Genomic DNA, 27594 nt, shown 5'->3' on the forward strand with positions numbered 1-27594 from the left:
GCAATCACTACCCATATTATAGATGCAAAAGTGTGTTTGTTTGATTTGTCCTCCAATCACGTAGCAAGTGGGACAACGTCAGCGTGATTTTTTGTATGGATATAGTCAAAGACCCGGAGAGTGACATAGCTAGGTACTTTTATCCCGGAAATCAAAGGATTTTAGATACCTAAATTCACGCAAATATTTGAGCGGCCGTTTAAGCTCTGCTTCAAATCCATAGCTTTTTGCGTGAAATCTCAATTAAGTTAGTGAAAAATGACAATATTGAATATTGTGTGGGAAAATTATGGAAAATACGCTCACATATTCACAGAGTTAACGTCAACTCTCATGAAAACTTAAGTGTAATTTCAATTAATAAACTGACTAAACTAACTTTCGAGGCTTTGTTGACAGATATTTGTACTTTTCACCCCACGAATAACAATTTTCATCTTATTTTGAGATAGATTTGCACAAAAACAGAGTCGCTGTCATATAATAGTATAATACATTACGGAAATAAACGTCTCACCTGATGCGAGACGCTTTCTACAAGTTTACGAGCTCCCACAACGCGCGTATATTTGTTACAACGAGGATATACTAAACAAGGATCAGGTGTTAGCGAAAATGGATTTAGTAGAGAGACACATAGAAATGAAGACCAAAGATGCTTTAGTTAAATAAACTTTCAAGGGATTTTGAGTCGTCAAATGAATCTGCCGCTGGTTGAGACTAACCTTCTCGGACGATTCGGTATTCTAAGGCTAACCGTCTTAGAATATTAGGTATTCTAAGGCTAACCGTCTTAGAATATTAGGTATTCTAAGGCTAACCGTCTTAGAATACCTAATCGTCCTGGGTAATACCTAAGTCATGGGCATCATCTGCATAAAATGGATGTGCATCTCAGATTGCAATCTAGGTACAGTCAAAGACCGTGAGTCGCTTTGCACCTTAATGATCAAATTCGCGTGGCACGGTTACGCACATCCGTTAGGTGTGGTCATAAGTGCGACATGTTTTGATGTAATAATTTCGTGGAATTGCTACTCAAATTCTGAGGCCGACCGTACAATCAAATGAAGTTATTATCAAGCGTAAGCCAACCAATGAAAAAAATTTCATATCCATTTAACTCGTCTCCGTAGGTACATCCACGTACGGCATGTTCGCAGGTTATTGAAGGCAGTGATATATTATCTAAGTCACAGGAGCGGAGGGGGGTGGCAGATGGAAACTGATGTCTCAGCATGATTGGCAAGGATTTATTGCCGGATGATTTTGCGGATGAAAAATTACTGTTGTTCTTTTTGAGATTTCTAAATGATGTTTTGATTATCTTACCTGTATTTATAGCGATAAAGATGTATACATGTTTAAGCCAGATAACGGGCGATTTACAAGGAAGTCACCAACCAATGTTCCATCATCCACAATCCAATAAATCCAATGTTTCGGAAGGCACTGACCCTTAACATAGGTACGGGCTTTTTTAGTTTGGGGGCCAGGATGCCATGAAGCTAATTATGTAATCACTAGTTGATGCCCGCGACTTCGTCCGCGTGAATTTAGGTTTTTCAAAATCCCGTGGAAACTCTTTGATTTTCCGAAATGAAAAATAGCTTATGTGCTACTCCAGGAAAATATCTACCTTCATTTCAAATTTCAGCCGAATCCGTTTAGTAGTTTTTGCGTGAAGGAGTAACAAACATACATACAAACTTTCGCCTTTATAATGTAAGTGTGATTACATTTATTTTCCTTTTAAAAAATTCAACCAGTAAAAATTTTACTTGCTTCTTTAGACGGATGAAACTTCTAAGATGTTACTCTTATAATAAACTCTACATCAATTAAGCAGTCCTTAATCTCCAAGACACGAGTAATTATAAGCCCATCGCTCATCGTTCTACAGGATTGGATTACCTTATAGTAAATGCACCGCGGAGGCCCATTAAGTGTCGTTTATGCAAATTGTATCCCCCCTCTCCCCCTCTTACCTACTGAACATCTTCGAAGATGCCATTTATCACGTGCCCATCAAACGTCTCAACTTGCATGGAGACTATCTATTAATATTGCTCACATGGAAATTTTACATATACGAGTATGTAAATATTGTAGATAGACGCAGTAACATATTATTTATTTATCAACCCATCTGTTTTACCTACACTTTAAGAAAATTTCTTAATAATTTTGAATACATAGAAAAAATTACAGAACTTTCGGAGTTCGAGCCTCTCTAGGTATGCGCCCGGTGCGCCTAACCATTAGGCCACGGTTTAAAATTATCCTAAGTGTCGAAATTTCACATATGTATTATATTCAGCCAGTGTAAGCGACTATTAATACCATCTTGTAGCGAGATTTTTCATTCTCTGTATTTCTTTAAAATTACTGTATTTCTTTTAAATTAACGGAAGAAATCAAATCCCTACTCTAAACGGTTTCTACACGTCATATTACTGGAATCTACTAAATCGCTTAGCGGCAGGATTAAGTGCGATGATAACTAGCCACTCCCGAAGCCTTCCCCAGATTAGAGCTGAGCCTTAGAGAAACTAAATGTTGATTTGTCTCTAAAAAATACGCATTTACAAAAAATGCTAATCTTGAAGATATATCACACAACACTGACTTTTTAAAATCGTGTGCCATTGCAAAGACTTTTTCCCCCAATTTACGTCTACATTGTTATTTCTTAAGCACAATAAAAACTACCAATCATCGTCCGGGCTAGTTACTTTTAAAAGAGCATCCTTCAAAAGATATCGCCTTATAATAAAGTCTTTTAGCTTCGACACAATAGATCGAGGTCAAAGGCTTCCTTACAATAGCAATGCGGGCTTTTGTTCCCTCACTTCAAGCTGAAGGAGCGTTAACTTCGCCTGATGGTAAAAAAACCTCACGATCCTTGGAATTTTTAAAGAAAAGGCTACGTTGTAGCCACGTAGCATGTACTACGGCGTAGATAGTCTACGAACACGTGACATAAGCTACGTGTCGTAGTTGGCTACGACACAGATCATGCTATTTTGATGGTAAGTTATGAAGAGTTTAAACAGTTTACGCCTATTTACGCTGAATTTTAAAACAAGTATTGCATTTCTTTTGAATTTCAGTCAAACTCAACCAGAGATTGGTGTTTTAAAAAGGTTTTCTATTGATAAAATTGGTAGTAGAGTCACAGTAGGTACTAAGAGAAAATGTAGACATTTCAATAAACTCATTCTTTTTTAAGTATTTATCCTAAATAGTTTAATTTACTTAATTTTTTATTTATTATTAATTTATTTATAAATAAAAATAAAATCTATTATTTCGCACCTTGGTCTATAATACGCACACTAATATCCTTGAAAGTCTACAAAATAAACGTTTTAAACAAAAAAACACGGTCTCTTAATTTCTTAATGCAATTCAAACCATACATTTGCAAGTTCATGGTGAATAACATTCTATGATCCTCCATACAAAGGGATGTGCCCAGTAATTTAACTTAAAACGTCATTAAACTCATTTCATCAAAGCGTGTTTAACAAAATTGCGCCGTTTCACGTGAGAGGATATTCATAGAATTCTTCAATTTCCCTTTGAACTGAATGCTCCGCGCGTAGACCGACACGGTCGTTCTATAGAACGAGTCCAGTCGTAGCGCAATTGATCAAGTGATCAAGTAATGACAAAGATGCGTGAAAGCAACACGCTGAGCTTTCAGTTGTTCACAAAATGGTGTAGTGTATTGCTGCATTGATAATATGATTGTATTTTTCAACTGCTGAGGTTCTTGCCTGAAAGGGCATAAGAGACACCAGTATAATAGTCTTTTTAGTCTTTATTAACTTATAGAATAGTAGACCTTCGTGAAATAAATCATTTTTGATTTATTTTTATTTATCTAAAAATTTTAATGTGTTGCTTTAGTTTACTATATATTGTGTCGTAGCCATACATACGTACATTATTTTTCTGCCAGTATAAAGTAAATCAACGTGGGAACCTCCAGAATGTTGGTTGGTTTATGGTATATCACAAGTGCCTCCAATTTTAATGTGGATACCTTCATGTCAAAGGTGCATCTTAGGTTGCACCATCACTTGTCACCAGGTTTGATTGCAGCCAAAGGCAAATCTATAAATTAAAAAACTAGAGATTTCACGTAGCATAAGAGCCACAATTTTAATTTAAAAGGCGTTTTCAGGTGGGTTGAGCCACCATATTAGTACTTTAAGCTTTGAACTGAACGCTCTGTGTAATGAAATGTTTCAAACAATCTTTACCTTAAAAGGTTCATTTGTACCCGACGATGTATGTGAGAGAATTTTCTTGGATGGGTACGTATTTAGTTTGGGTGGCGCAAACTTTAGACATATTTACTGAGAAAGTTTCATTTCAATATAGAGTTGGTCTTAAAAGAATTTAAAGAAGTTTTCTTTGACTGTATTGCTTGCGCTTGACTGAAATCACAATAGGTGATGATGCAGACTAAGGTAGAGTTCACCTGCTTATCTGATGCCTCATCACTATTTTTTTAAGGTACCAATATTAAAGTTGGCTGGGCAAACGAAAGTTGGAAGGGATTCCATACTCTAGTAGTGCATAGTAGAAATGATGCTTAAATAATATCAAAGAATAATAAATGTTTTTATTTTCATGAAATTCTACTGATAGTATTAGTGTAAACGAACGAGTATTAGTTCAACAAAATCCTATACAATAATAAAATAAATAGTAATTTTATTAGAATTTTTGAATTCGTTTGCATTAAATATTCCGTTTCAAATTACTTACCTAACTATTGCGCTTGAACTTAAAATCTCATTCTAGCAGAGGGTGGAAATAGTAAGTGTAAAAAAAATTGTTAAAAAAACATATTGAATATTTTTCAAAAAATTTATTGTCATTTTCTTTTTGGGGTGATGTAAGAATTCTAACGATACATTCAAATCTTTTCGAACGTTTAGAAGTTATGGTGGAATAAAGAAAATCACATACATACCTGAATCCTGAAAAAAATACACTCCTTTTTTTAGCAGTCGTGTAATAAAACCATACGAATATTAGGATCAGAAACTTAATAAATCTCATTGCCTTAAGCCCGTCTTGTCTAATGACTGCGCTTGGGTATAATCACGCCATCACACGTCGCTCTCATTATGAGAATCTTCGAGAACTTTCGAGGGAACATGGCGTCTTTGTTTTAATTCGCGTAAATAACTCTGTATTTAGTAATAAAACATATTAAGCGAAGGTGTACGTGCGACAACGCACGGCGCAAATCTTGTTACTAATGTGCAGAATTTTAAGCGGTTCTTTAAGTTTTGTGCTTACCTACTTCAGTTAAAGGTATTAGCAGTTTAGAGTTCTACTTTATTAGAACAGTGATATTCTGGTGGCGAAGACTTCGTCCTCCTATTGGGGGCACCAGAGTTCGATCCTGGTATTAAACCAGTACCTAAATATCACTTGCTTTAACGATAACAGAAAACATCGTAAGGAAACCTGTATGCCTGAGAGTTATCCATAAGGTTCTCAAAGGTGTGTAAAGTTCTAATCTTCACTTGGCCAGTGTGGTGGACTATGGCTTAAGCCCTTTTCAATAAAAAAACCTGCTAAAATATCGCTTGGTGGCACGGCTTTCCTCGTTGCTCAGGGCGTGGTACCTAATTACTAGCCACAAAATGTGTAGCTATTAGGTATACATCTTATACTTTATAGTTCGCCGGTGTATAGTACCACTGCCGATCAGCAATAATAGAGGTACAATAAATTATCCCAAGTGCCGGACACAAAGCTTGGTACAGCGATTACGACTAATCGCGGCCATCTGCGACCAGATGGGGTAACCAGGTATATGTACCCAGTAATAAGTTAATTACTTGTTCTGTGATAGCTGTGACCTCGAGCGATATTTTTTGTACGTGCGAGTTGGTTTTTATCCATATCTGCCAATCTATACCTTTAATAAAACTGTAACTGGATGATCGTTTTAATTTATTTAATCGTAATCAACAGCGTTCACAAAATTTTAGGTTAAAAAACCTAGGTTTTAAATAAGGACGCATAGACTAGAAAACATAAGTACAATAATTGTTGTCGGAGAAAACATTTTGTTATCAATATAGATCCCAAAACAATTTTTTTTTGAATTTTTGTTGTCTGTCTGTCTGTCTTTATGCGCGTCACGTGAAAACTACTGAACGGATTTAAATGAAATTTGATACAGTGGTAGCTGATACTCCGGGTTAACATATAGGGTAGCTTTCATCTTATCTAGTAGGTTATAAATGTAGGTGAATAACTCCTACTAGTACAAGACAATATAAGTCTTAAAAATAATACAATAATAATTAATCTAATACAATATAATTACTATAAATGTAGGTGAATAGCGCCTGCTAGTTCCAGATAAGCATTATTGCTGAATTTACATCTCTTTGCTTTTCAATTGTGCGAGATAGTAAATCGTCCCTTTGAAAAATGTCTCACAAAACACCTTTGAAGTCTTTTACGCGACCGCACAGTCAACACGCTTAACTAAAATAACTTAAAGACTTATCGCCCGAAGCCAGGAAGTCCGATTACGCAGGTGGCCATTCTCCTTTGAGCTCCGCCGCGCTATTCAGCGTTTCCCATTCAGTGGAGGTTTCTAAGGCACCCGTGTTGATAATAGGTCAAGTTTAATTGGTCTCTAGGGATTTTAATTATAGGAGTCACATTGATATCGACTTCCCTGGCACTGTGGTTAGCCCTGTGGTTTTATAAGTGGGAGGTCCCGGGTTGGGTTCCCAATAAGTGACTGCATCGTCACTTACCATCAGGTGAGATCGTAGTGAACGGCCAACTTAATAAAATAAAAAATTAACAGGAAACATAGCTTTAGCTGCCTTTGCGACTGGACTTAAGGCTCTTTACGCACTGCATCCCATGCAAATCGGATCGGACGTAGCGTGCAATCGTTCGTTAAAAAAAAATATAGATCGTAAAAAAACGGATTGTGATTAATTCGGTCCGTGAACAATGTTTCGAATTGGAGATATTCTCGGCTTCGGAAAAAAAATCGGGTCTAGTGTGGAGTCACTCCTACAAATAGTATTACAATTCTTGGATGCAGTGCGTAAATAGCCGGCAGAAGACCACATGGTTCAAAAAGAACATCGTAGCTCAAGAATTTACGCCAATGGTACGGGAAGAGTATCCGATCTTTTCCGCGCAGCAGCGTCCAAGGTGCAGATAGCCTGGTTGCCAACCTCCGGTAGGAGACGACCCTTCAAAAAGAAGAATATGCAGTGCGTAAAGACCCTTAGTCGTGCAATAAATTATCTGCAGTGTCAGTGGAATAGCTCCTTGTACCGGCAGTTGCGGCTGATCGTGGGTAATAGCGCGCAGGTGGTGGCAACTCCAATGTTAAGTGTGACCCCAGCAGTATTTTCTATTGAGATAGTGTGCGGTTGATAGTTAAGATGTTTACATGACGGGAATGTCGTGTAATAATAATAATAATAATAACATTTTATTCAGCCAAATTTACAAATACAAACAGGTAGGGCGCCATAGTCCCTGGGGAACTAAGGAGCCGACCAGTGTCCATGCTCCCTGGCTCCCCAAGACCCAGGCACCCACTTCTTAAAACTAGCTTAGCATCTATCTTGGCCGAACGGGGCGCTGCCTCAGCTTATTGTGTAAAACTTCTTTTGTGTTTTCTATACGTAGACTATAGTTTAATGACTAGGCGATGCCCGCTACTTCGTCTGCGTGGATTTAGGTTTTTTTTAATACCGTGGGAACTTGATTTTCCGGGATAAAAAGTAGAATATTATTATGTCTATCATCGGAATACAAGCTATCTTTGCACTCGTCGAAATCGGTTAAAAAATGGGCCGTAAAAAGTTAACAGACAGATAGACAGACACACTTTAGCATTCATAATATTAATAAGGATACATAATGATATAACGTACTATAAACGTTCAGTTCAAATCGTTGAAAAACTTTTGCAGGCAGGTTTTCTCTATACCGTAGAATCCCATTAAGTAGGTACCTAGATACCTACCTAATAGAAAATAGGGTTCACATGAGATTATTAAAAAACCAAAAATCATGGAAATAAACTAGTGCCTTACAAAGTTGCTTACAAAAATCACATAGACATATAACAAGAATATTTTATTGTGGACGTAAATCTATTAAAGTCAATCTTCCCACCTGGCATTTGGCAGCCGAGACTCAAATCTCATTGTATATCGATTTATCAAGTCGGTTCAGCCGTTCAGCCATAACTGGGTTCGCAGCCTGTAAAATACTTAGGGTTTGGGCAAACAAAACGCGCGGGGGAAGCGTGGCCTTAGAGTAATTGTAAGACAAGGTACTATAATAACCTTTATAAAGGCGTTCATATTGGACAACACACTTAAGAGTCTTGTTTTTCGCATCGTCGCTGCAGCGCTACGCGTAAATTTCCGAATGCTACTGATTTTAACCTTCCAAAAACGTTCTTTTTCAAAAGGGAGAACTTATGTGTCACAATTTTGATAGGAGTTCCGTAGTTTTCGCTCGAGGAGAGCAGAACAGTTTTCTCTTTTTAAAGAGAACGTTTTTGAAAGGAGAAAATCAGAAAAAAACGTTCTTGAGATGCTTTCTACATCAAAATGCAATGCAAAAGCCTCTTTGCACTTTTTCGCACGTTATCCAAGTTTTAACCCGATTCAAAACCTATAAAACACTTTATCGAAACGTCGATTTTTGCTGCCATCCTGTTACGTCCTTATATGTTGTGATTCATACAGTTTCTTGAATCACTAACCGTGTACAGTCCTTCCAGTCAGTGTAAAGTCCTTCCATGCTGAAGTAATGCGGTCTGTTTGCCCAAGCCTTAACCAGGTTCGCAGCCTGTAAAACACTTAGCCGTCACGTCAATTTCCGGTGCCGACTCAGCATAAGTAGATTTAAGAGGCCAAGTTACAAACTTTTGCGATTTTGTCCCACTTTTATATACAAAGTTAGAAGCTTTCACAGTTTTACCCAGCTTAAAATTTGGTGTCAATTCCGAGGCCACTGTCCACCTTCGACGGCGAGAGACTTAGTGGACTGTATTGGGTGTTAATTTAGAATTTGGAAGGTGTCCACGCGGGTCAAAGGGCACATGAAGGATACAAGGACTCGTGCACTAACCTCGATAGTCTGAAGGCAGAAACAGGCACGCACAAGCACTCGCAGTCCCTCGCACAGGCACAATTCACTTCACGGGACACTCCAGGGGCGTATCTCAGACAAACAGCGGCGATCGCATATCCACCATCTTGGGTTGAATGAACACGAGGACGCGACTCAATTGTCGTACGTGCGTCTCGCGGAGCGTGCATGACATACTGGCGTCATAAAGACGCGAACATCGTGGCATTGCAGTTAACACCACGAAGATAGGCGAAAGTGCACGAAGGGAGAATGGAGGGTAGTTTGGAAATAAATGTGAAACACCTTATCACATTACGTTAACCAATAAATAGCCAAAAGGTGGCGCCACCATTCCCCCGCCCTTAAAGGGTTGCCTTTAAGAGAAATACTACTACTTTAATAGCGGACTACTTTCAGCAAGCAGTAGAAATTGTATGTATAAATAGGCAATATATAGTACATAAATATATGCTAAATATACATGGCGGTAATATTAAATTTATAAATAGAAATCATGGAATATTAATTAATTATTCTTACCTAATCTAACCTAAACTAAAGTAAAAGAACGGCTTGACGATTAGATAAGTGCTGCCAGACGTAGGAAAGTGTTCCTAGCTGGCCTGATGAAAGCTATATGAGCTGCGCCGTCTAATAGAACGATGGACCCTGTCTACAACACCTGTCCATCGCTTCTTAATGCATTGGGCAATCTTTTTTATAAAAGAACGGCGAAAATTAAATTTTATGATTAAGCTTGCCCAACATTCAACGCAACGTTGGGAAGCAGGAGGTTGCAACTTGTATGAAATATGAATTTCAGTCGACTTCTCCTTAAAGCGCGAGCGATAATTTTTAAATATAAAATTAAAAGGTTTATTGCGACACGAACGAGTTCCTATAACGTTCCAAAGACTGTTCGTACTCACACCTCTAACTATTCCAGTGTGAACTGCGCGAGTAGTAAGATAGGTAAAATTATAGGAGAAAGATTTATGCCTACGAGCGCCGCGACATTTTATTGGTCTATGGGTTACATGGTCTGCGTAATTGCAGCTTGTTTGCATAAAAACCTTGACAGCGCGCGAATCTTTACTACTCGGCAGATCAACTGCTAGAAGAGAAGAACGCGGTTTTAATTTGACGCGCGTGTTATAATTATTTTTGACGCTAGTTAATATTAAACGTCGGTCGGTTAACAATTGGAACCTAGGTCTGAGAGCAGACAAAATAAGTTCTAGTTTAGCGTGCGAATGTTTTTTATGCTTAGACGCTAGCTTATCCGATAGAAGTTTCTGTTCTGGTATTTCAGAAACAGAGATACCATCCAGTTCCTCAATTGGCAGCTGGGATGGTGCGAGCAATGCTCGCGGAGGCTCATGGAGCGACACGAAACGGTTAACTGAGCTACTAAGCATACCGGCAACATCGGCGACGACCTGTAACTTGGTCGCGCTAGATTTGTCCTCGCGAATGACGTCATGATGCGTGAATAAATAAGTAGGTATACGCGAACGATCAGACTCAACGCGAGGTGACAGAGGAATGTAATTATTCCGTAAGTACTCGCGATAAACCTCATTATAAGCCAGCCTCAGCTGGGAGGGGGCTTTAGGTTTACGCTGTAGACACAACAGGTGTTCATAAGCAGGTTTAGCAGAATTACGAATCGCAAATATATTTTTGCGGAAAGGTATTGCAACTGAATTACTGTCACCGACGGAAACTCGTGCAGTGATAGTGCTAGATAATCTTTCGCATTCATGGCCAACGGAACCTTGAACGGACGTGCAGGTAAGCTCCTGAAGATTATTTAGATTGCCAGTAGCGGAAGTCGACGAACTACGCACTAAGGCAAGGCAGGCAGTCGTAGTTGACTGAATACTAGTAGGCTTCAGTGCAGGCGCCGAGCCCATGAGAACATAGCCGAATACGGTATGTATAGCCGAGGGCTCGGAAGGCTTTCCGAGTACGACGCCTGGAAGCAATAAATGCGGAAACAGTGAAGACCCTATTAACATGTCAATAGGGCTTGGACTCGCGAACGCATTGTCGGCGAGGTGTAAGTTACTTAAATGCGCGAGCGCGTCTTTATCGATAAGCGACGAAGGCAAGTTCTCGGTTATATGATCTACGACCAGTGCTGAAATATCGAATTTAATGTTCGTATTGTACTTAGAATGTAATTGCACGGACACCGACTTACTTATAGGTTTTTCTGAACCACCGAAACCCTTAACAATTGTGTGTAGGGTATCGTTTTGGCGAATATTCAAGCGCGTACAACAATCAGCTGAAATAAAGTTAGCTTCAGCCGCGGTATCTAACAAACAACGCAATAGATGAGTGTTTCCCTTACTATAGTAGACTATCACTTGAGCCGTCGCGAGCAAAACCGAAGTAGGCATATTACATTGCTCGCGAGGTTCAGAGGAACTTTCATTACACGATGTTTGCGACGCGGCAATGGATCTCGTACATAATACGACGCTCTCGTTCAAAGTAACCGTTGGACCGGTTCTATTGACCGCGGCCGAGCGCACGGGCTGTATGACGGCCGGCAGCGGCGCCTGCGCATCGCTCGACGCGGCGGGCGCGGTGCCTAGCGGCTCAGTGGTTACAGTGTCGGGTATGCCACTGGAGGTAGTGGGGTTCGTATCTGACGCAGTAATGTGGAGCCAGGTCGAGTGCCTTAGGTTACACTTTTTACAATTCGTATTTGAATTGCAGCGCGAAACCTGATTGTGCTTATTGGAAAGACAATTTACGCACGCGTTATATTGTTTAACTAATTGGAAGCGTTCTTCTGGAGATGCTTGCACAAATCGCGGGCATTTGAATAAATGTTGATGAGTTATATTATCACACAAACATTTAACAGCGGGTTTATTATTGTTAACTGTGGTTACAAAGGCTAGTTTTTGAGTAGAAGCATTTTTCTTATTAGCTGTGCTTCCACGATCGACAACCTTCTTTGTATCACTGCTCGGAGACGCCGGAGACAAGCGCTGCATTATTTTAGATTGATTCTTAATAAAATTAACTAAATCTTCGAAGGTAGGTATCGAAGACGAATCACCTAGCCGTTCGAAAGTACGTATAGAATCTGAATCTATTTTCTTAAGCGCGATATGTAAAACAATAAAATCTGTCAAATCAGGTAGCTTAAGATTTTTAAGGCCCCTATAGGCCGCCACAAACTTTTCTATAAATAAATCAAAGTTATCAGCAGAGGCACTTATAGATTTAAATTCTAACAACTGATCTAAATAAGTAGCAGCTATCATTCGTTTATCGTCATATTTGTCTATGAGAGTTTGCAACAACAAAGAATAATTCTCGGCGCAGGGTGTTATTCCTGAGCATGCGCTAAGCGCCTTCCCCGTCAGTTTACCGAGAAGATAATACATCCTCTCCGAATCAGTAAGAGTTGTATTATCGTGTATAGTCGATTTAAAATTGGCATAAAATAAAGGCCATGAAAGAATATCACCGTCAAATGATCTCAATTCGATAGGTGGCAAAGTTGGCTTATTTTTGCGTAACGACGCTTCTTTGCTTTGAGTTTGAGGGCTAATCTGCGAACTCACTAATTTAATATGACCATACAACTCGTCAAAGGAAATTAAGCAATAATATTGAGGTGTCGCATCAGGATCAATCGTTAATAAACGGTCATTATATTGATCTACAAGTTTTTGAAACTCAGTACGAAGCGTATCTAATGTGACAACCGAGCTAAGAAAACTTTCCTTTACATCCGCGTTTGTATGTACGTTTTTTGAAGAATCATAAATATTTTGGATTCTTTGGAAAATAACGTTTCGTTTAGCCTCTAACAATGTTAACTCCCTATCTTTTGGAATTGAGGAAGCGGTTCCTAAACCTTTATTCTTGTCCGCCATGTTTACACGAATAAAATAATTCAACGCGTAAACCGGGTTGATATCGCTTGTTAATGACTAAGCGGTAATGCAACGTCGCACGATCCGACCGTAAAGTATTGTAAGGTTATTTTTAAAAAAAGTTGATTTGAATTGTCAACAATAATATAAAATTATTAATTTATCTAATGCAGGTAGTTTGATAAAATCGATATTTGGCTCATTCGATGTCATACAATCTGTTGCTAGGAGGCCAACAAGATTGAACTTGCATAAATACGGGTGTTTTGAAGGTTTTAGTTCAGTCTCCTTCTGAGATTCGGAGCGATATCGCATATTTTCGGTATTTGGATTGTGAACTGAATAATTAGATGTTGTGATAGCAATCACGCTCTAATTAAATAATTTATTTTGGCATTAGTTTTTTTAGATTAAAACTCTCGGATAACCTCTACACATTGAACCTGGTGTTTTTTGTGTTGGTAATGAGAGGACATTCCAATAATTCGATAAAAATATTTAAATAATACCTGCTTTTCTGAGTGACGCCAATAATTCAGAAGTGGGATGTGTCTCACGTTGTCTTAATTTCGCTTTGGTATCTTTTTGTAAACAACCCACATTTGATTAAAATTTTTATTGAGTTTGATTTGGTGATTAAAATTTTTAGTTTTTTTTCAAGAATTTAGTCTTTTGTGAAGTGGAAAGTAACTTGCAGTAAGTAATTCAGATTTCGTGTACATCAAATGAGAGCATGGTCGTTTGGATTTATTTTTGATTGATTATTAAAAATGAGAGTTCGGCTGTTCAAGAATAGGTTTTGATGACATGACTAAGGGCAGCAACGCCCATGATTTGACGGAGGGCAGGATAGCCCATGATTTGGATTTGACTTAGGGCAGGGAAGCCCGCGACTGACATAACAAGATTGATTAGAAACACGAGGGCGTGTTAAATTCAGGACGGCCGAACTGTAAGGTTATTTTTAAAAAAAGTTGATTTGAATTGTCAACAATAATATAAAATTATTAATTTATCTAATGCAGGTAGTTTGATAAAATCGATATTTGGCTCATTCGATGTCATACAATCTGTTGCTAGGAGGCCAACAAGATTGAACTTGCATAAATACGGGTGTTTTGAAGGTTTTAGTTCAGTCTCCTTCTGAGATTCGGAGCGATATCGCATATTTTCGGTATTTGGATTGTGAACTGAATAATTAGATGTTGTGATAGCAATCACGCTCTAATTAAATAATTTATTTTGGCATTAGTTTTTTTAGATTAAAACTCTCGGATAACCTCTACACATTGAACCTGGTGTTTTTTGTGTTGGTAATGAGAGGACATTCCAATAATTCGATAAAAATATTTAAATAATACCTGCTTTTCTGAGTGACGCCAATAATAGCTGTAAGCTTGGCCCATATTAATTATCTATAAACGTGTACAAGTTACCTACTGATTAAATATTTGGCGCCACTCAAATCATAACAAATCATAACATCATATTAGAAGGCGTCATTGATTGGCTGAAGTTGTTCAACATCTGATCGATAAACGTACTGTATATAAAATTCTTATAGTTTTTAGTTGATGAATTGTAGCATAATAAAGGATAATATTTGTAATCAATATATAAGATGAAAACATCTTTATTACTTAGACGATTTGTTAAACGAGCTTGATGATTTGTATATTAGTCACTAAGTTTATTCATTGTACAATTTGGATTGGCCGATAACAATAAGATAAAAAGGGGAGTGGCTAATAAACGTGGAGAGGTTACCTGTAAGAGTGGTTTTTAAAACTACGACATTCGAAAATATACTAACGTAAGAGGAACAACATTTATTTGACACAAATGTAAAAGTTAATAAATTTAAATATGAAATAAAAGTGTAATAATTTATCATAAAGATTGTGTTTGTGATTTCGTCAGACCTTACCCAAAAGGTCAGAAGTGGGATATCAAGAAAATATAATATTTTCTTGTCACGCTCACGACTCAGAGAAACAAGTGGAAATATACAGAGGAACGAGAAAGAAGTGGAGGTCTAGTAGACCACAGACATTTTGGAGCACAAGGCCAATATTTGGGCCTCAATATATCAAAGTACCTAGTCATGGCATCAAAGGATTTCTGGATAAACGGGTAGGATCTTTCCATGATTTTATTTTTATTGATACCCATTAATGGTAATTTTTTTTTATTTGTGTGGGTTTTCGTTTTGTTTGTTCTACATTTAGTTATCATTTTGTTAAAAAGCTTTGCTCCGAGTTGGAATGGAAATTATATAACGTTATGATACCTAGAATTACCCACATGTTTATAATTCATCTTGTATATTGGTTATACAAATGCGATCGACCTTCAAATTGTGGTTTAAATAACATTGAGGTATTTAGAAGGCTTATTTTACAATGAAAAATGAAAAATGTTTATTTACAAAATACAGTCTTGTACAATTTTCCTGTGTCTGGTGGTACCCGCACTAGGTTATCCTGTATCGTGGGTACAATGGAATAGATAGTGAACGTAGTGTTAAACAATATAAAAAGTGTGGTTTACTTAATGATGGGCGTTATTGTTACTTTTAAATAGTTTTCAGGATGTATCTACTATGTCCTGCCTGTACTATGTATGCGGGGTTTTATTTCTCATTAAATGATTTCACAGGTGAATATCTCACGGAACGTGGTATTTCAATCTTCACACTTGTAATCGTGTGCCGAATTAGTTTGGTTAAGAGTTACGATAGGGATTTATTTTCACATAGTGGTTTTGTTTTACGGAAGGTGAATTTCTGGATTTAGGTTCAATCGTTTGCTGCATTCATTGTATAGATAGATGTTTTCCTTTTTCTAGCACACAGTGACGCGATATTATCACACAGCACTCATTGGGCATCTTGAATGTTGTTTTGTGAAATTATTATTTTTTGTAAACCGCTTTGGGATAAGTTAGAAAAAGTTACATGAAATAGCTTTTCGTTTTACACCTGCCAGTGAAATAATCCGTCTCTACTTGTAATGGTTACTAAGTGATTGGGGATATAAAATGTTAATTGATAAAAATGAAGGTGATCCGTTGTAATAAAGTGATAGTGACCAGGGTTAATAAATTGAGCATTTTGAGAAATATAAATCCTAAAATGGGTGTAAAAGTAGGTTTATCTTATCTGGTTATTCTTTAACTAAATTTAAAATTATGGTAGGTTGGTAGTCAGATAGTTTCAAATACGGGGTGCATAAATAAGTGTTTTTTTTTACAAAAGTGAGGAGAAATGTTTTTATTTATCTATTTTTACCACTTGAAATGCGTAATGTTTGAGTTTCAAACATAACTTTGCTGATAACAGCTCACCATGAACAACCCATGGCCGGCCCACTACTGAGCAACAAGTGTCTCCTCACAGAATGAGAAGGGTTTAGGCCGTAGTCTACCACGCTAGATAACAGCTAATTTACTTTTAATACTGGCACAATAATTTGAGTACTACGAGTAGTAGGTAGGTATAGTATATGGGCAGCGGGGTTTTTTTTTTACCTGTATTCACGCAATTAACTGTGTACTGCCGCATTTAAATGCAATATGATTTTGTTTTTATTGGATTAACATCGCTTGGCGGGTTAAATTCCTGGCAAATGTTCTATTAAAATTAGAGTAAGTTTTTTTTTATGGTAATATACCTACAGTACTGCCCTTAGGGCAGGGCGCGATAATAAGTACCTACTACCAAAATACTATTTTCTTTGTTGTACGAAAGAAATTTTAGGCAAATATCTTTGCACTACGCTCGCGTTTGTGGCATGACATTATCCCAGAAATATATTTAAAAAAAATTCACGCTCGCTTGACTCGCTTCGCGATAGTTCAGTTTCGATATGCATTTAGTTAACAAAACTCTCAGGAAACCACGTTTGTTGTGCTCTCGAAATTGATCAGTCTATTTGATAAAATCGAAATGCGGTGCCTTATAAATTTCGCTTAGGAGCGCCGGTAGTATCTCATGATAATAATATGAATATTGATCATAATTTTTTTTAGGCTGATTAAGCATTGAAGGTTTTTCGGCTGGTCTGGCATTTCGCCTGATTTTATGTTTTTGCTTATTTAGCGCGTTCAGGAAAGCTTTGACAACGTTTTATAACATGAGTATATATTTTTTTTTGTTTTAGTTATCCAAACAGAAAAAAAAAGCATTAAAGATGTGGGACCGAGGGATAAATCTAGTGTGATTTTTGGTTGGATTATGAAGTTGTAGTTAGGGTATTTAAAATAGAAAGATTTCAATTGTAGGAAATGATGTAAAACATGTTGAGGATAAGTTGTGTAATAAAGTCGATAATTCACTTGTTGGATGTCACGCGATCTCATTGCGAGGAGGAATCTTTTTCTTGTCTCCTTTTTTTTTAAATACGGTGTTCTGACGGGTTTTTATTTACGTCTCGGATTATTGACTACTTTCGGTGTTTGATTGGACGGTTAGAGGTTGCAAAAGCAATCGCCCTCTAATTAAATCATTTATTTAGGCATTAGTTCAATTTGGATTAAATCTCGCGAAAAGCCACGGTGGCTGTCTCTCGCGCGTCTTGGAAAGACATTCCTAATGCCTGTTTTTCTGAGGGAGGGATGCATTATCAAGTGAGATGAGCTGCAATGTTTGCGGCTGATTATTTTGGAAAATTTGCAATCGTGGCAAGTGGAGTAAAGTTTGACTAAACTATTTAATGAACTAAGTATATAATGGATTTGGTGAATGGTTATATTATATAACATTTTGATAAATGGATGAATTTGAAGAGTGTATGTATGTGGTTGATGCACATTTGTTTCATATTTTTACTTAAGTTATAAAGTATTACATTTGGTGAGTAGTTATTTATATTTGGTAGGGTAGGTTTGATAAACAGGTAGTTATCTTGATTAATAAGTGACTTATCATTTTATAAATGCGTACTTTAATGTTTGATGAACTGGTATACTTGATAAATGTGCATATTTTCATACTTCAAAGACAAGTTGTACCTATTAGTTTCTTCAAGCTTTTAGTTGCTGATAATTATATCAACATTCTTTAGAGCGCATGTCCTATGGACGAAATCGTTTATACATACTTTCACTGTTTGAAATGTTACAATCATAAAGATATAGTTATGACTAGAGGGGGTCATAGCTTGTTGCCGCTCTTGTACATCCATGTGTCAACTAGGTATTGTTATCAGTATATTTTAGGGAACCTCCGTTCGGGTGAAAGCGATAGCTGTTGGATAAATGCTTGTTGGGTTATCAGAAGACCGTGTAGTCTTCGATGAGGTTACTTGAAAATATTATAGCGAAATAGTAAGTTTAAAAATAGAATGAGGCTAAACTAAAAAAAATGAGACAAAGATAAAAATAATAACTTAAAGCATTGAAACAGCATAAAGTGAAATAGTAACTTACAAACTATACATACATATTTACGAATTATGTAAATAGATATAGTATTACTGGATTACGTATATCAAATAAGAATACTGTCAGCTCATGTTTTGTTTTCGGCGTGGTAATTTTACGCTTAAAACTCATAAGAGATATCATGAGGTTCGCTTTCTGTAAAAGTTATTAGCTTTAACAGTTAATTGATTTATTACATTATTTATTTATTATACACTCAACAAGTAAAAGTATTTTGTTTTGACAAAATCCAAAGAAGTACCTATTGGATTAATAAGGCAAGGTACGAAGCATTGGCTGGATTTTACAACATTTAAAGTTTCCTGTTCATTTTTATCATTGAGTTAATTTGAGGCGGAAGGATCCTCTTGAAATTTTTTAAGATTAAGTTATTAGTAAGGAAGTATATTTTGCTTAGGTTAGTTTAAAATGTACAGCCGGTAATTTTAAAAAAATATATATATATATTTAATTTTACATAATAGGTGAAGCTGGTTGATGCACCAAAAATCGAATTATCATAGGAATTTAATTAAGCTAACATTTTTATTTATTATCAACTTCAAATATACAGTAGCAAACTGATTAGTTGGAATACATGCAGTGATTGGAATATTTAAGTTCCGATAGAAGAATCTATATCGTGGCTTGTTCCTTTATGGACAAGAATATTTTTTTTGACTCGTGGGACCACTTACACAAAATATCAACGTTCGGTTTGGAAGTCTTCCATGGCTATTCCTACAGTTCCATGACGTATTGAAGAGGTTAACACTTTGTCGCTCACCACATCAACCAGCACGGCATTTGGGTATGATGGATGGATGTAGATAGGTACACATTTGATGGGGGGGGGGGTTTAGTGGTTTGTATCAATAGGAACCAGGGGTTGAATGAGGAAGGCTGAGGACAGTACGTGTGGTGCTTACTAGGGAAGGTTTATGTTCAACAGTGACCTTATGTACAGTACGAGGATGAATCTTTTACGAAACGAATAAAGGAAAATCGAACAGATGCAGGTCATTACGGTTAACATATAAAATAATGTATAAGGTACCTACTTTCTTCTAATCTTTATGATCGATCAGCTTGTGATAGAGATCTTGATGTCGTAGAGAATAGAGATGTATCGAACGGAATATTTATTTCATTTTTTTTCCTGCTATTATGTTGATATCGCTTTTCTCTATGAAAAGGAATTAATGATAAACTAATAGGTATCATTCGGCGGCGAGTCGCGACTGTGTCGTTCCCAGGGTCGAATTTGGTAGTTCTGCTTATGTTACTCGAAACGACAAAGTACGCCATATGGTGCATATTATGGCTAAAATAAAATATATAAGTATCATGTGAAATTATAAATCAAAGATTCTTTTTGCATGTAGATATTATATGGTTAAGAGGCACAAGTGACGCAACTACTGTACCCTGGCGTTTGTTTAACATTGTCCATTACTACTTCAGAATGTGGATTTTGCTAAAAAAAAAAAAAACAATAGGTAATTGTAAGAAATATGGGAAGCGTAATCTGCATTGAAAGAAAAAGTTTGAATTGGAAGCAACCAGGCATAGGATTTTCATACATCCGTAATCACGTTCCTTTCAACTCTCTATCTATCACGGTTCACGATACGCCGTTCACGGTTCAGGCCGTGACGCACGTGCAGACGGACAGACGGACGGAGAGCAGAGGTTTAGAAAATAGGGTCTCGTAGGCACCCTTCGAGGGGTACGGAACTGGAGAAAACTAAATTATAATAATGATAATAGGTTTTTTAGGTTACCAAGTAAAATTACTTCTCTTAGGTCGGATTGTATTATGATGGATGCTTATGAAACAAAATTAAATGAACGGTCTACTCAAAGTGTTTTATGTTTGCAGGATCCAAGGATGTTGGAAATGAACAAATGAGGGAAAGGATGACCCAAAACTAGGTATGGGTCAGGGACACAAAGTCCCAAGGAAGGAAAGGACGAAAAAGTAAGCCCCGAGGTTACGGGCTATGGACAAAAAGTCCTATAGGAGGAAGGAGGTGGACCCTAGGATAAGGGTCATTAAAAATTTGGATCTGGAGGGAAATAAGGACAATCATATATGTATCCCGGTAGAAGAGAGACGCGCCAGGGCTCGGAATCCGCGATTTTCCAATAAGAAGGGAAGAAGAAAATATGTGCGTAAAACTATTGCGTTGAAAGTGTATGAAAATGTTTTGTGATTTAAATCGAGAACTGGCGGCGATTAACTTTAAGTTTAAAGAGTTTATTTTATCAAAAGGACAAGAAGTTCACTTACACGTATTCATATTAAGAATCGCTCCCGATTCTAAATATAAATATAGAAGAAAACATAATCTTTAAAGGTATGGTGACTATACAATAATATAAAAAGTCAAAACACGTTATATTCGTTAACAAACTATACCTACATCTAGCTAAGATATCTATGGTGTTTGACACTGTTTGATTAAACTTTAAACTTTGTAAAAGATTTTTCCTCCAGTATGAGTTTCGGCAAGTACATTATGTAGTAGAGCTAGGTAGTTTTCATACCATAATTAGTCCTAGCTTTATGTAATTGTAGCATAATAGGTATGTTCGTTTTGTGTACCATATTTATGAGATTTAGCTTTAAAGTGATGCGTGTATGTACGGACTTTAATAGTATTTTCCTAACAAATAGACATATTTTGAATTTGTATAATTGACTTATATAATATAGTTCATCAGTTTTCTTATATAATTCTTTAGTGGGGAGGAGAGTCTAGTTGGAACAGAACTTTTAACAATTTATTTTGAGATACTTGAAACCCTTTAAAGTAGTTTTTAGTAATTAGTTTTACATGCTCATCCCCAAATCTCTATTGAGTGTTCCTGTAAAATATTGGCTTGTGAGTTATAATTGATACTTCGGACTTTATGCATATACCTACCTTCTTTGATTAAATTGAGGCCTCCTTTAGTTGCTACTGGTCTCGCAATTTTTGATATCTTTATGATTTTTGAAAAATTATTTATAAATTTAGAGTGTCTGCATCTTTTTATTTTAATATTAGCGGAAGAGAACAGAAAAATGAATTTTAGATCAAAGGCTAAATTTGAGTGCTACTGTAGACTGGCAGGTAAAGTTGCGAGGGTAAATAGTTTGGAATTGAATTGAGTTTGTCTGCTATTTTCTAATTATATCGGATGGAAAGGGTTGCTGCGAGTGCTCTAAAATTAAGTTGCAATCATAATCAATACCAATGTAACAATAAAACTGTATATTCTTTCTAGTTAAGGTTAGCAAGAATATTAATTTAATTAATGACTATCTTAATTTTTTTTTGTTTTGTTGAACTAAGTATTTGTCATTTTGGTTGTGAAGTTTACATGTTACTTAAGTTTTAATTTTTTTTTAAAAGCGATGAGACTCGCTTAAAACAGGATGGCCGAGCTGTAAGCTTGGCCCATATTAATTATCTATAAACGTGTACAAGTTACCTACTGATTAAATATTTGGCGCCACTCAAATCATAACAAATCATAACATCATATTAGAAGGCGTCATTGATTGGCTGAAGTTGTTCAACATCTGATCGATAAACGTACTGTATATAAAATTCTTATAGTTTTTAGTTGATGAATTGTAGCATAATAAAGGATAATATTTGTAATCAATATATAAGATGAAAACATCTTTATTACTTAGACGATTTGTTAAACGAGCTTGATGATTTGTATATTAGTCACTAAGTTTATTCATTGTACAATTTGGATTGGCCGATAACAATAAGATAAAAAGGGGAGTGGCTAATAAACGTGGAGAGGTTACCTGTAAGAGTGGTTTTTAAAACTACGACATTCGAAAATATACTAACGTAAGAGGAACAACATTTATTTGACACAAATGTAAAAGTTAATAAATTTAAATATGAAATAAAAGTGTAATAATTTATCATAAAGATTGTGTTTGTGATTTCGTCAGACCTTACCCAAAAGGATGTAGGTACCTAGGTCGGTTGCGACTTGCGAGACGAAATATTATGAATTTACGTATAATTTATTTAATAAATATGCAATATATTATTAAATACACAAATCTATAATTATATACGTATGGGGAATGCCTACAACTCAATTATCGTGGCGTAGATACGATATATGATCGTTGTAAATGCGTGACAAATATTATGCCACGCCCTATAAAATACATATATAGGAAATATAATATAAAATAGACTTATTAGGCAATTCTAATAAGAGCGGGTGCGTTTGTTAGGCCAAACTAGAGGGATGGATCAGCAATTTAGATCGCAGTCGCCACGTAGTTGACGAAACAAAGTTCGAAAGATCCGGTTCGAAGGACCACAAAAAGAATGGTGTCAATTCCGAGGCCACTGTCCACCTTCGACGGCGAGAGACTTAGTGGACTGTATTGGGTGTTAATTTAGAATTTGGAAGGTGTCCACGCGGGTCAAAGGGCACATGAAGGATACAAGGACTCGTGCACTAACCTCGATAGTCTGAAGGCAGAAACAGGCACGCACAAGCACTCGCAGTCCCTCGCACAGGCACAATTCACTTCACGGGACACTCCAGGGGCGTATCTCAGACAAACAGCGGCGATCGCATATCCACCATCTTGGGTTGAATGAACACGAGGACGCGACTCAATTGTCGTACGTGCGTCTCGCGGAGCGTGCATGACATACTGGCGTCATAAAGACGCGAACATCGTGGCATTGCAGTTAACACCACGAAGATAGGCGAAAGTGCACGAAGGGAGAATGGAGGGTAGTTTGGAAATAAATGTGAAACACCTTATCACATTACGTTAACCAATAAATAGCCAAAAGGTGGCGCCACCAAAATTATTATTAAATTTTTCAGAGAAAATGGGCTAATGGGACATAATACAGCCTTTTAAAGTTCTGAATTCTCAACAACTCTACTTTTACTCACTCACTCCTTTATAATAATGGGAAACTACAATTAGGGAATACGGGAAAATGACTCAATAAAAATACTATTTTTAAACAGTCTATAAATAATTCATTTAAACCTAGGAAAGTGATGCCCAGTTGTGACATATATCAGTCGATTGCGATTGTTAAGCAACGTTGACCCATGTCGGTAACTGGATGGGTGACCGAATTTAGAAGTCTTAATTTGGCCTTTTCGGTTCATCCGTGCCTCGGTGAGCACGTTAAGCCGTCACTGCTGGTTATTATCACTAAGATCTGTTAATAAGCGTTAAACTTAAGAGTTGAAATAAATACGGAAGGACCTGGGAACCCATCGCATTATTATCTCAAGAAAACCACTACCATTATGAGATAAATCGCTAGGCCGCCACATTGTACCTGCCTATATTTTTGTATTGCTTTGCAAATGTTTTCTGTATAACTTTGTGGTGTACACAATAAAAGTTTATTCATTCATTCATCGGAAAGGATCACGACCCTCAGCAATGAGTAATACCTAAGATTCAGAGAGAGATAATTTGAACGCCAGCTACAATTGATACCGTTTATCTAACAACTATCTAACAACAACTATTATGTATTCTAAACTAACAGCTACATTTGTGTAATAACTAGTACTTTTAGATATACAGCTGTAAAACCAAAACCCAAGCTTCAAAAAGTCGCTATGAGGATATTAATTGCCAGCTGCAATCCTGTCGCCATTCAGGGAAGGGTCTCGCCGTGTTCAAGGGGCCCGCAATAGCTTGGCTAAAAGCTGCTCAAGAAAATGGGCTGCGCTCCCATTGTTAGCCTGTACCCTGTAGGCTGTAGGGCTCTCGCGGTATGTGTCCGGGCATTTTAATAGCTGTTTTATGTGCTGTTTTCATAAAAATTCCTGAGCTAACTTCGCGTTGTTCGATATACGTGCAGCTTATGAGTATTTTTTACGGTCACTCAGCTAAGTTCGGAATGTGGTTGAGATCGATTAATCCATACTTCCATACTTCATACATATAGTAAAATTGTAGAAAAGTGGTGTCTGTACAGTGGAAATATATAAAAAAAGTAGCAGGGGTTGTTATTATATCGATGCCGAACCCGAAATTGTAATTAATTTTATTTTGTCTATTTGTCTGTGTGTTTGTGCACGCTAATATCAGAAACGGCTTATTCGATTTAGATACGGTTTTTAACCCCCGACCCAAAAAGAGGGGTGTTATAAGTTTGACGTGTGTATCTGTGTGTCTGTGTATCTGTGTGTCTGTGTATCTGTGTATCTGTGTATCTGTGTATCTGTGTATCTGTCTGTGGCATCGTAGCGCCTAAACGAATGAACCGATTTTAATTTAGTTTTTTTTGTTTGAAAGGTGGCTTGATCGAGAGTGTTCTTAGCTATAATCCAAAAAAATTGGTTCAGCCGTTTAAGAGTTATCAGCTCTTTTCTAGTTTTCTTGTAGAAAAGAAGGTTACATAACCGTTAGGTTCATAATATTATGTCAATTGACAAATGTCAAGCTGTCAAGATGGACGTTGCCTAGATATACATAATTATTTATTTGAAAATGATTTGTCGGGGGTGTTGAAAATTTTTAATTTACACTTGTCACTAATATATTGTAGTAAGCTTCACTTAACATTTAGTGTTTATTTCATGTCAATCGGTTCATAAATAAAAAAGTTATGTCAATTTAAAGAATCACGGCGAACATTTTTAACGTACAGAGTACGTACTACACGCCTCGCGCCTGAGCGTCCGTGGCTATATAAAGCGCGCTGAGAGCTATTCCACGCGAACGAAGTCGCGGGCACAGCTAGTAATATTATAAATGCGAAAGTGTGTCTGTCTGTCTATCTGCCTGCTAGCTTTTCGCGGCCCAACAGTTTAACCGATTTAGATGAAAGGTACAGACTTAGCTTACATCCCGGGGACGGACATAGGCTATTTTTTATCACGTAAAATTGAAGAGTAACCACGGGATTCTCAAAGACCCATCAGTTAAACCGATTTTTATTAAATTTGGTACAGAGGTAGATGGCGTCGCAGAAATTGAGATAGGCAACTTTTATCCCGGAAAAGCCACGATCCCACGGATCCCACGGGATATTTAGAAAATCTAAATCCACGCGGATTAAGTCGCGGGCATCGCATATAGTTTATTAAAGAAGACATAGTAATTACTTAAGTTATTTTCATTGTATTTTGGCATATTATTCTATCGAAAGCGTAGTTTATTGAAAAACATTCATCCTTACATAATTCACACATTCTAATTTCAAAATTAGGTGTAAAGAAGTCATTTTTTTTTAGATATGTTTGGGAACGAGAAATTCTCATCAAGTTCCTTAAGATTAAACCCAGTTTTACTTCTAGGCCCTTACCACAGTATCTAAATAATCTGCTATGCATGCATGTCCTTATAATCCGACCCTCCGACCTCTGACCTCTCGTTATCGCCGGCCCTCTCTCTAATTGGGTGAAGGAGGTACAATGTAACTCGGTTAAAACGATCCTTTTATTATTAAATCTTGAAAGTCCTTTTACTAAATGTCCCAAGTGAGTAAGTGCCGTCATTTTGTGTCAAAAGAGCTATCTTTTTGTTAAGTACCTCGAAAAAATGAGTTTAATGTATTGTACCGATACCGAGTATTGTAGGTCTATGCCTACAAACTACAAAAACAGTTTTCTATTTAGACGAAACAAGATTTCCTTTGTCCATCCCAGACTTTACCGGAAACTCAACTTTATTTTGTTACTAGCTGATGCCCGCGACTTCGTTCGCGTGGATATAGGTTTTTAAAAATCCCGATGGATCTCTTTAATTTTCCGGGATAAAAGTAGCCTATGTATTAATCTAAGATATAATCAATCTTCATTCTAAATTTCAACCAAATCCGTCCAGTAGTTTTTGTGTGAAAGAGTAACAAACGTACAGACATACACACAAACTTTCTCCTTTATAATATTAGTCTGACAATTCAGAAACTGGCCAAATAAAACAGATACTGAAAGATTTTACAAAACCAATCAATTTTTTTTTAATAAATCGTAAGGCGTATGACAAATTGGGCTTTTTCTGTGTCAGAGGTTTTTTCATCTTTCTTATTAGCTTTTTCTGTGTCAGAGTTTTTTTCATCTTTCTTATAAATTCTGTATAGAAGTATCTACCCTCATTATCAAAATTAGCTTAAGACTAGTAATTTATTATTCATTTTCATCTTTTTACCCAAAAGCTCACGCGAACCGCAAAAGCTTATAAAATTATATTCTACAATCTACAAAGAACCTTTTTTGAGCGTATTAGAAATTTCATCCTTACCCTTCATTTAGCTGTGAAGGCTTTCCAGTGCCGTGACGCAGGTGGCCTGACCCACTTCGTTAGTATTAAAAATGTACGCGAAGACTACCTTGTGAAATATAAAATTACATATTTGTCCTTGCAGCTATGCCTATACTCTACTTACCACTATTTAAAAAAACCGGCCAAGTGCGAGTCAGACTCGCGCACTGAGGGTTCCGTACTCGGGTATCTTTTCCGACATTTTGGACGATAAATCAAATACTATTATGCATAAAAATAAATAAAAATCTGTTTAAGAGTGTACAAGTAAAACCCTTTCATATGATACCCCACTTCCTATAGTTCTTACTTTGAAAATTGAAACACATTTTAATATTTTTTTTCTGTGATGTTACCACAAATTCACTGTTTTCGGATTTATTCCTTTACTTGTGGTATAAGAAATTAGCTTTAGTAATTTGTGAGAACTAGTCGATATTAGAGCTCATTTCTTAAACTGGACCCTTTCAAGTAAAGATTTTTATATATATTATCTGTGAGGATGATACTGCCACTGTCGCAATTAAAATGCCGTAAGCCTACGTTGTCGTATTAGTTATCATTTATCAAATTGCGAAAAACCAAATTAAATTTGAATTTCGCGGGCAGACCCGTCTCATGCCCCTTAACGTGCAAAATGTCGGATAAAAATCACGGGTACGGAGCCTCGGTGCGCGAATTCGTCTCACACTTGGCCGGTTTTTTCCTGGTAGTAGGGATATTCTCGGTCTCCCAAAAATTTTCACCAGTTTAATATAAAAATTTAGGCAGATATTTACAAATTCCACAAAGCTTAGACCGCAAGCCGCAGCTGTGTTT

General features: G+C 36.8%; 1 protein-coding gene and 1 long non-coding RNA gene across 7 annotated transcripts in view; one reads left to right on the forward strand and one right to left on the reverse strand.

Moving 5' to 3' along the window:
- LOC123880891 overlaps window positions 1-27594 on the forward strand; it is a 503469-nt gene that overhangs the window by 439141 nt on the left and 36734 nt on the right. The window lies entirely within an intron of this gene.
- Window positions 6185-25513, reverse strand: LOC123880899. Of its 2 annotated transcripts, XR_006799365.1 has the most exons (3): window positions 25499-25513; window positions 13628-13632; window positions 6185-6252 (listed from the first exon to the last, which is right to left on the reverse strand). It is a non-coding gene; the product is annotated as an uncharacterized LOC123880899 (long non-coding RNA). The 2 variants fall into 2 exon arrangements; XR_006799366.1 differs by lacking the exon at window positions 13628-13632.

This window comes from Maniola jurtina, chromosome 3 (genome assembly GCF_905333055.1).
Source record: "Maniola jurtina chromosome 3, ilManJurt1.1, whole genome shotgun sequence".
Lineage (NCBI taxonomy): Eukaryota > Metazoa > Arthropoda > Insecta > Lepidoptera > Nymphalidae > Maniola > Maniola jurtina.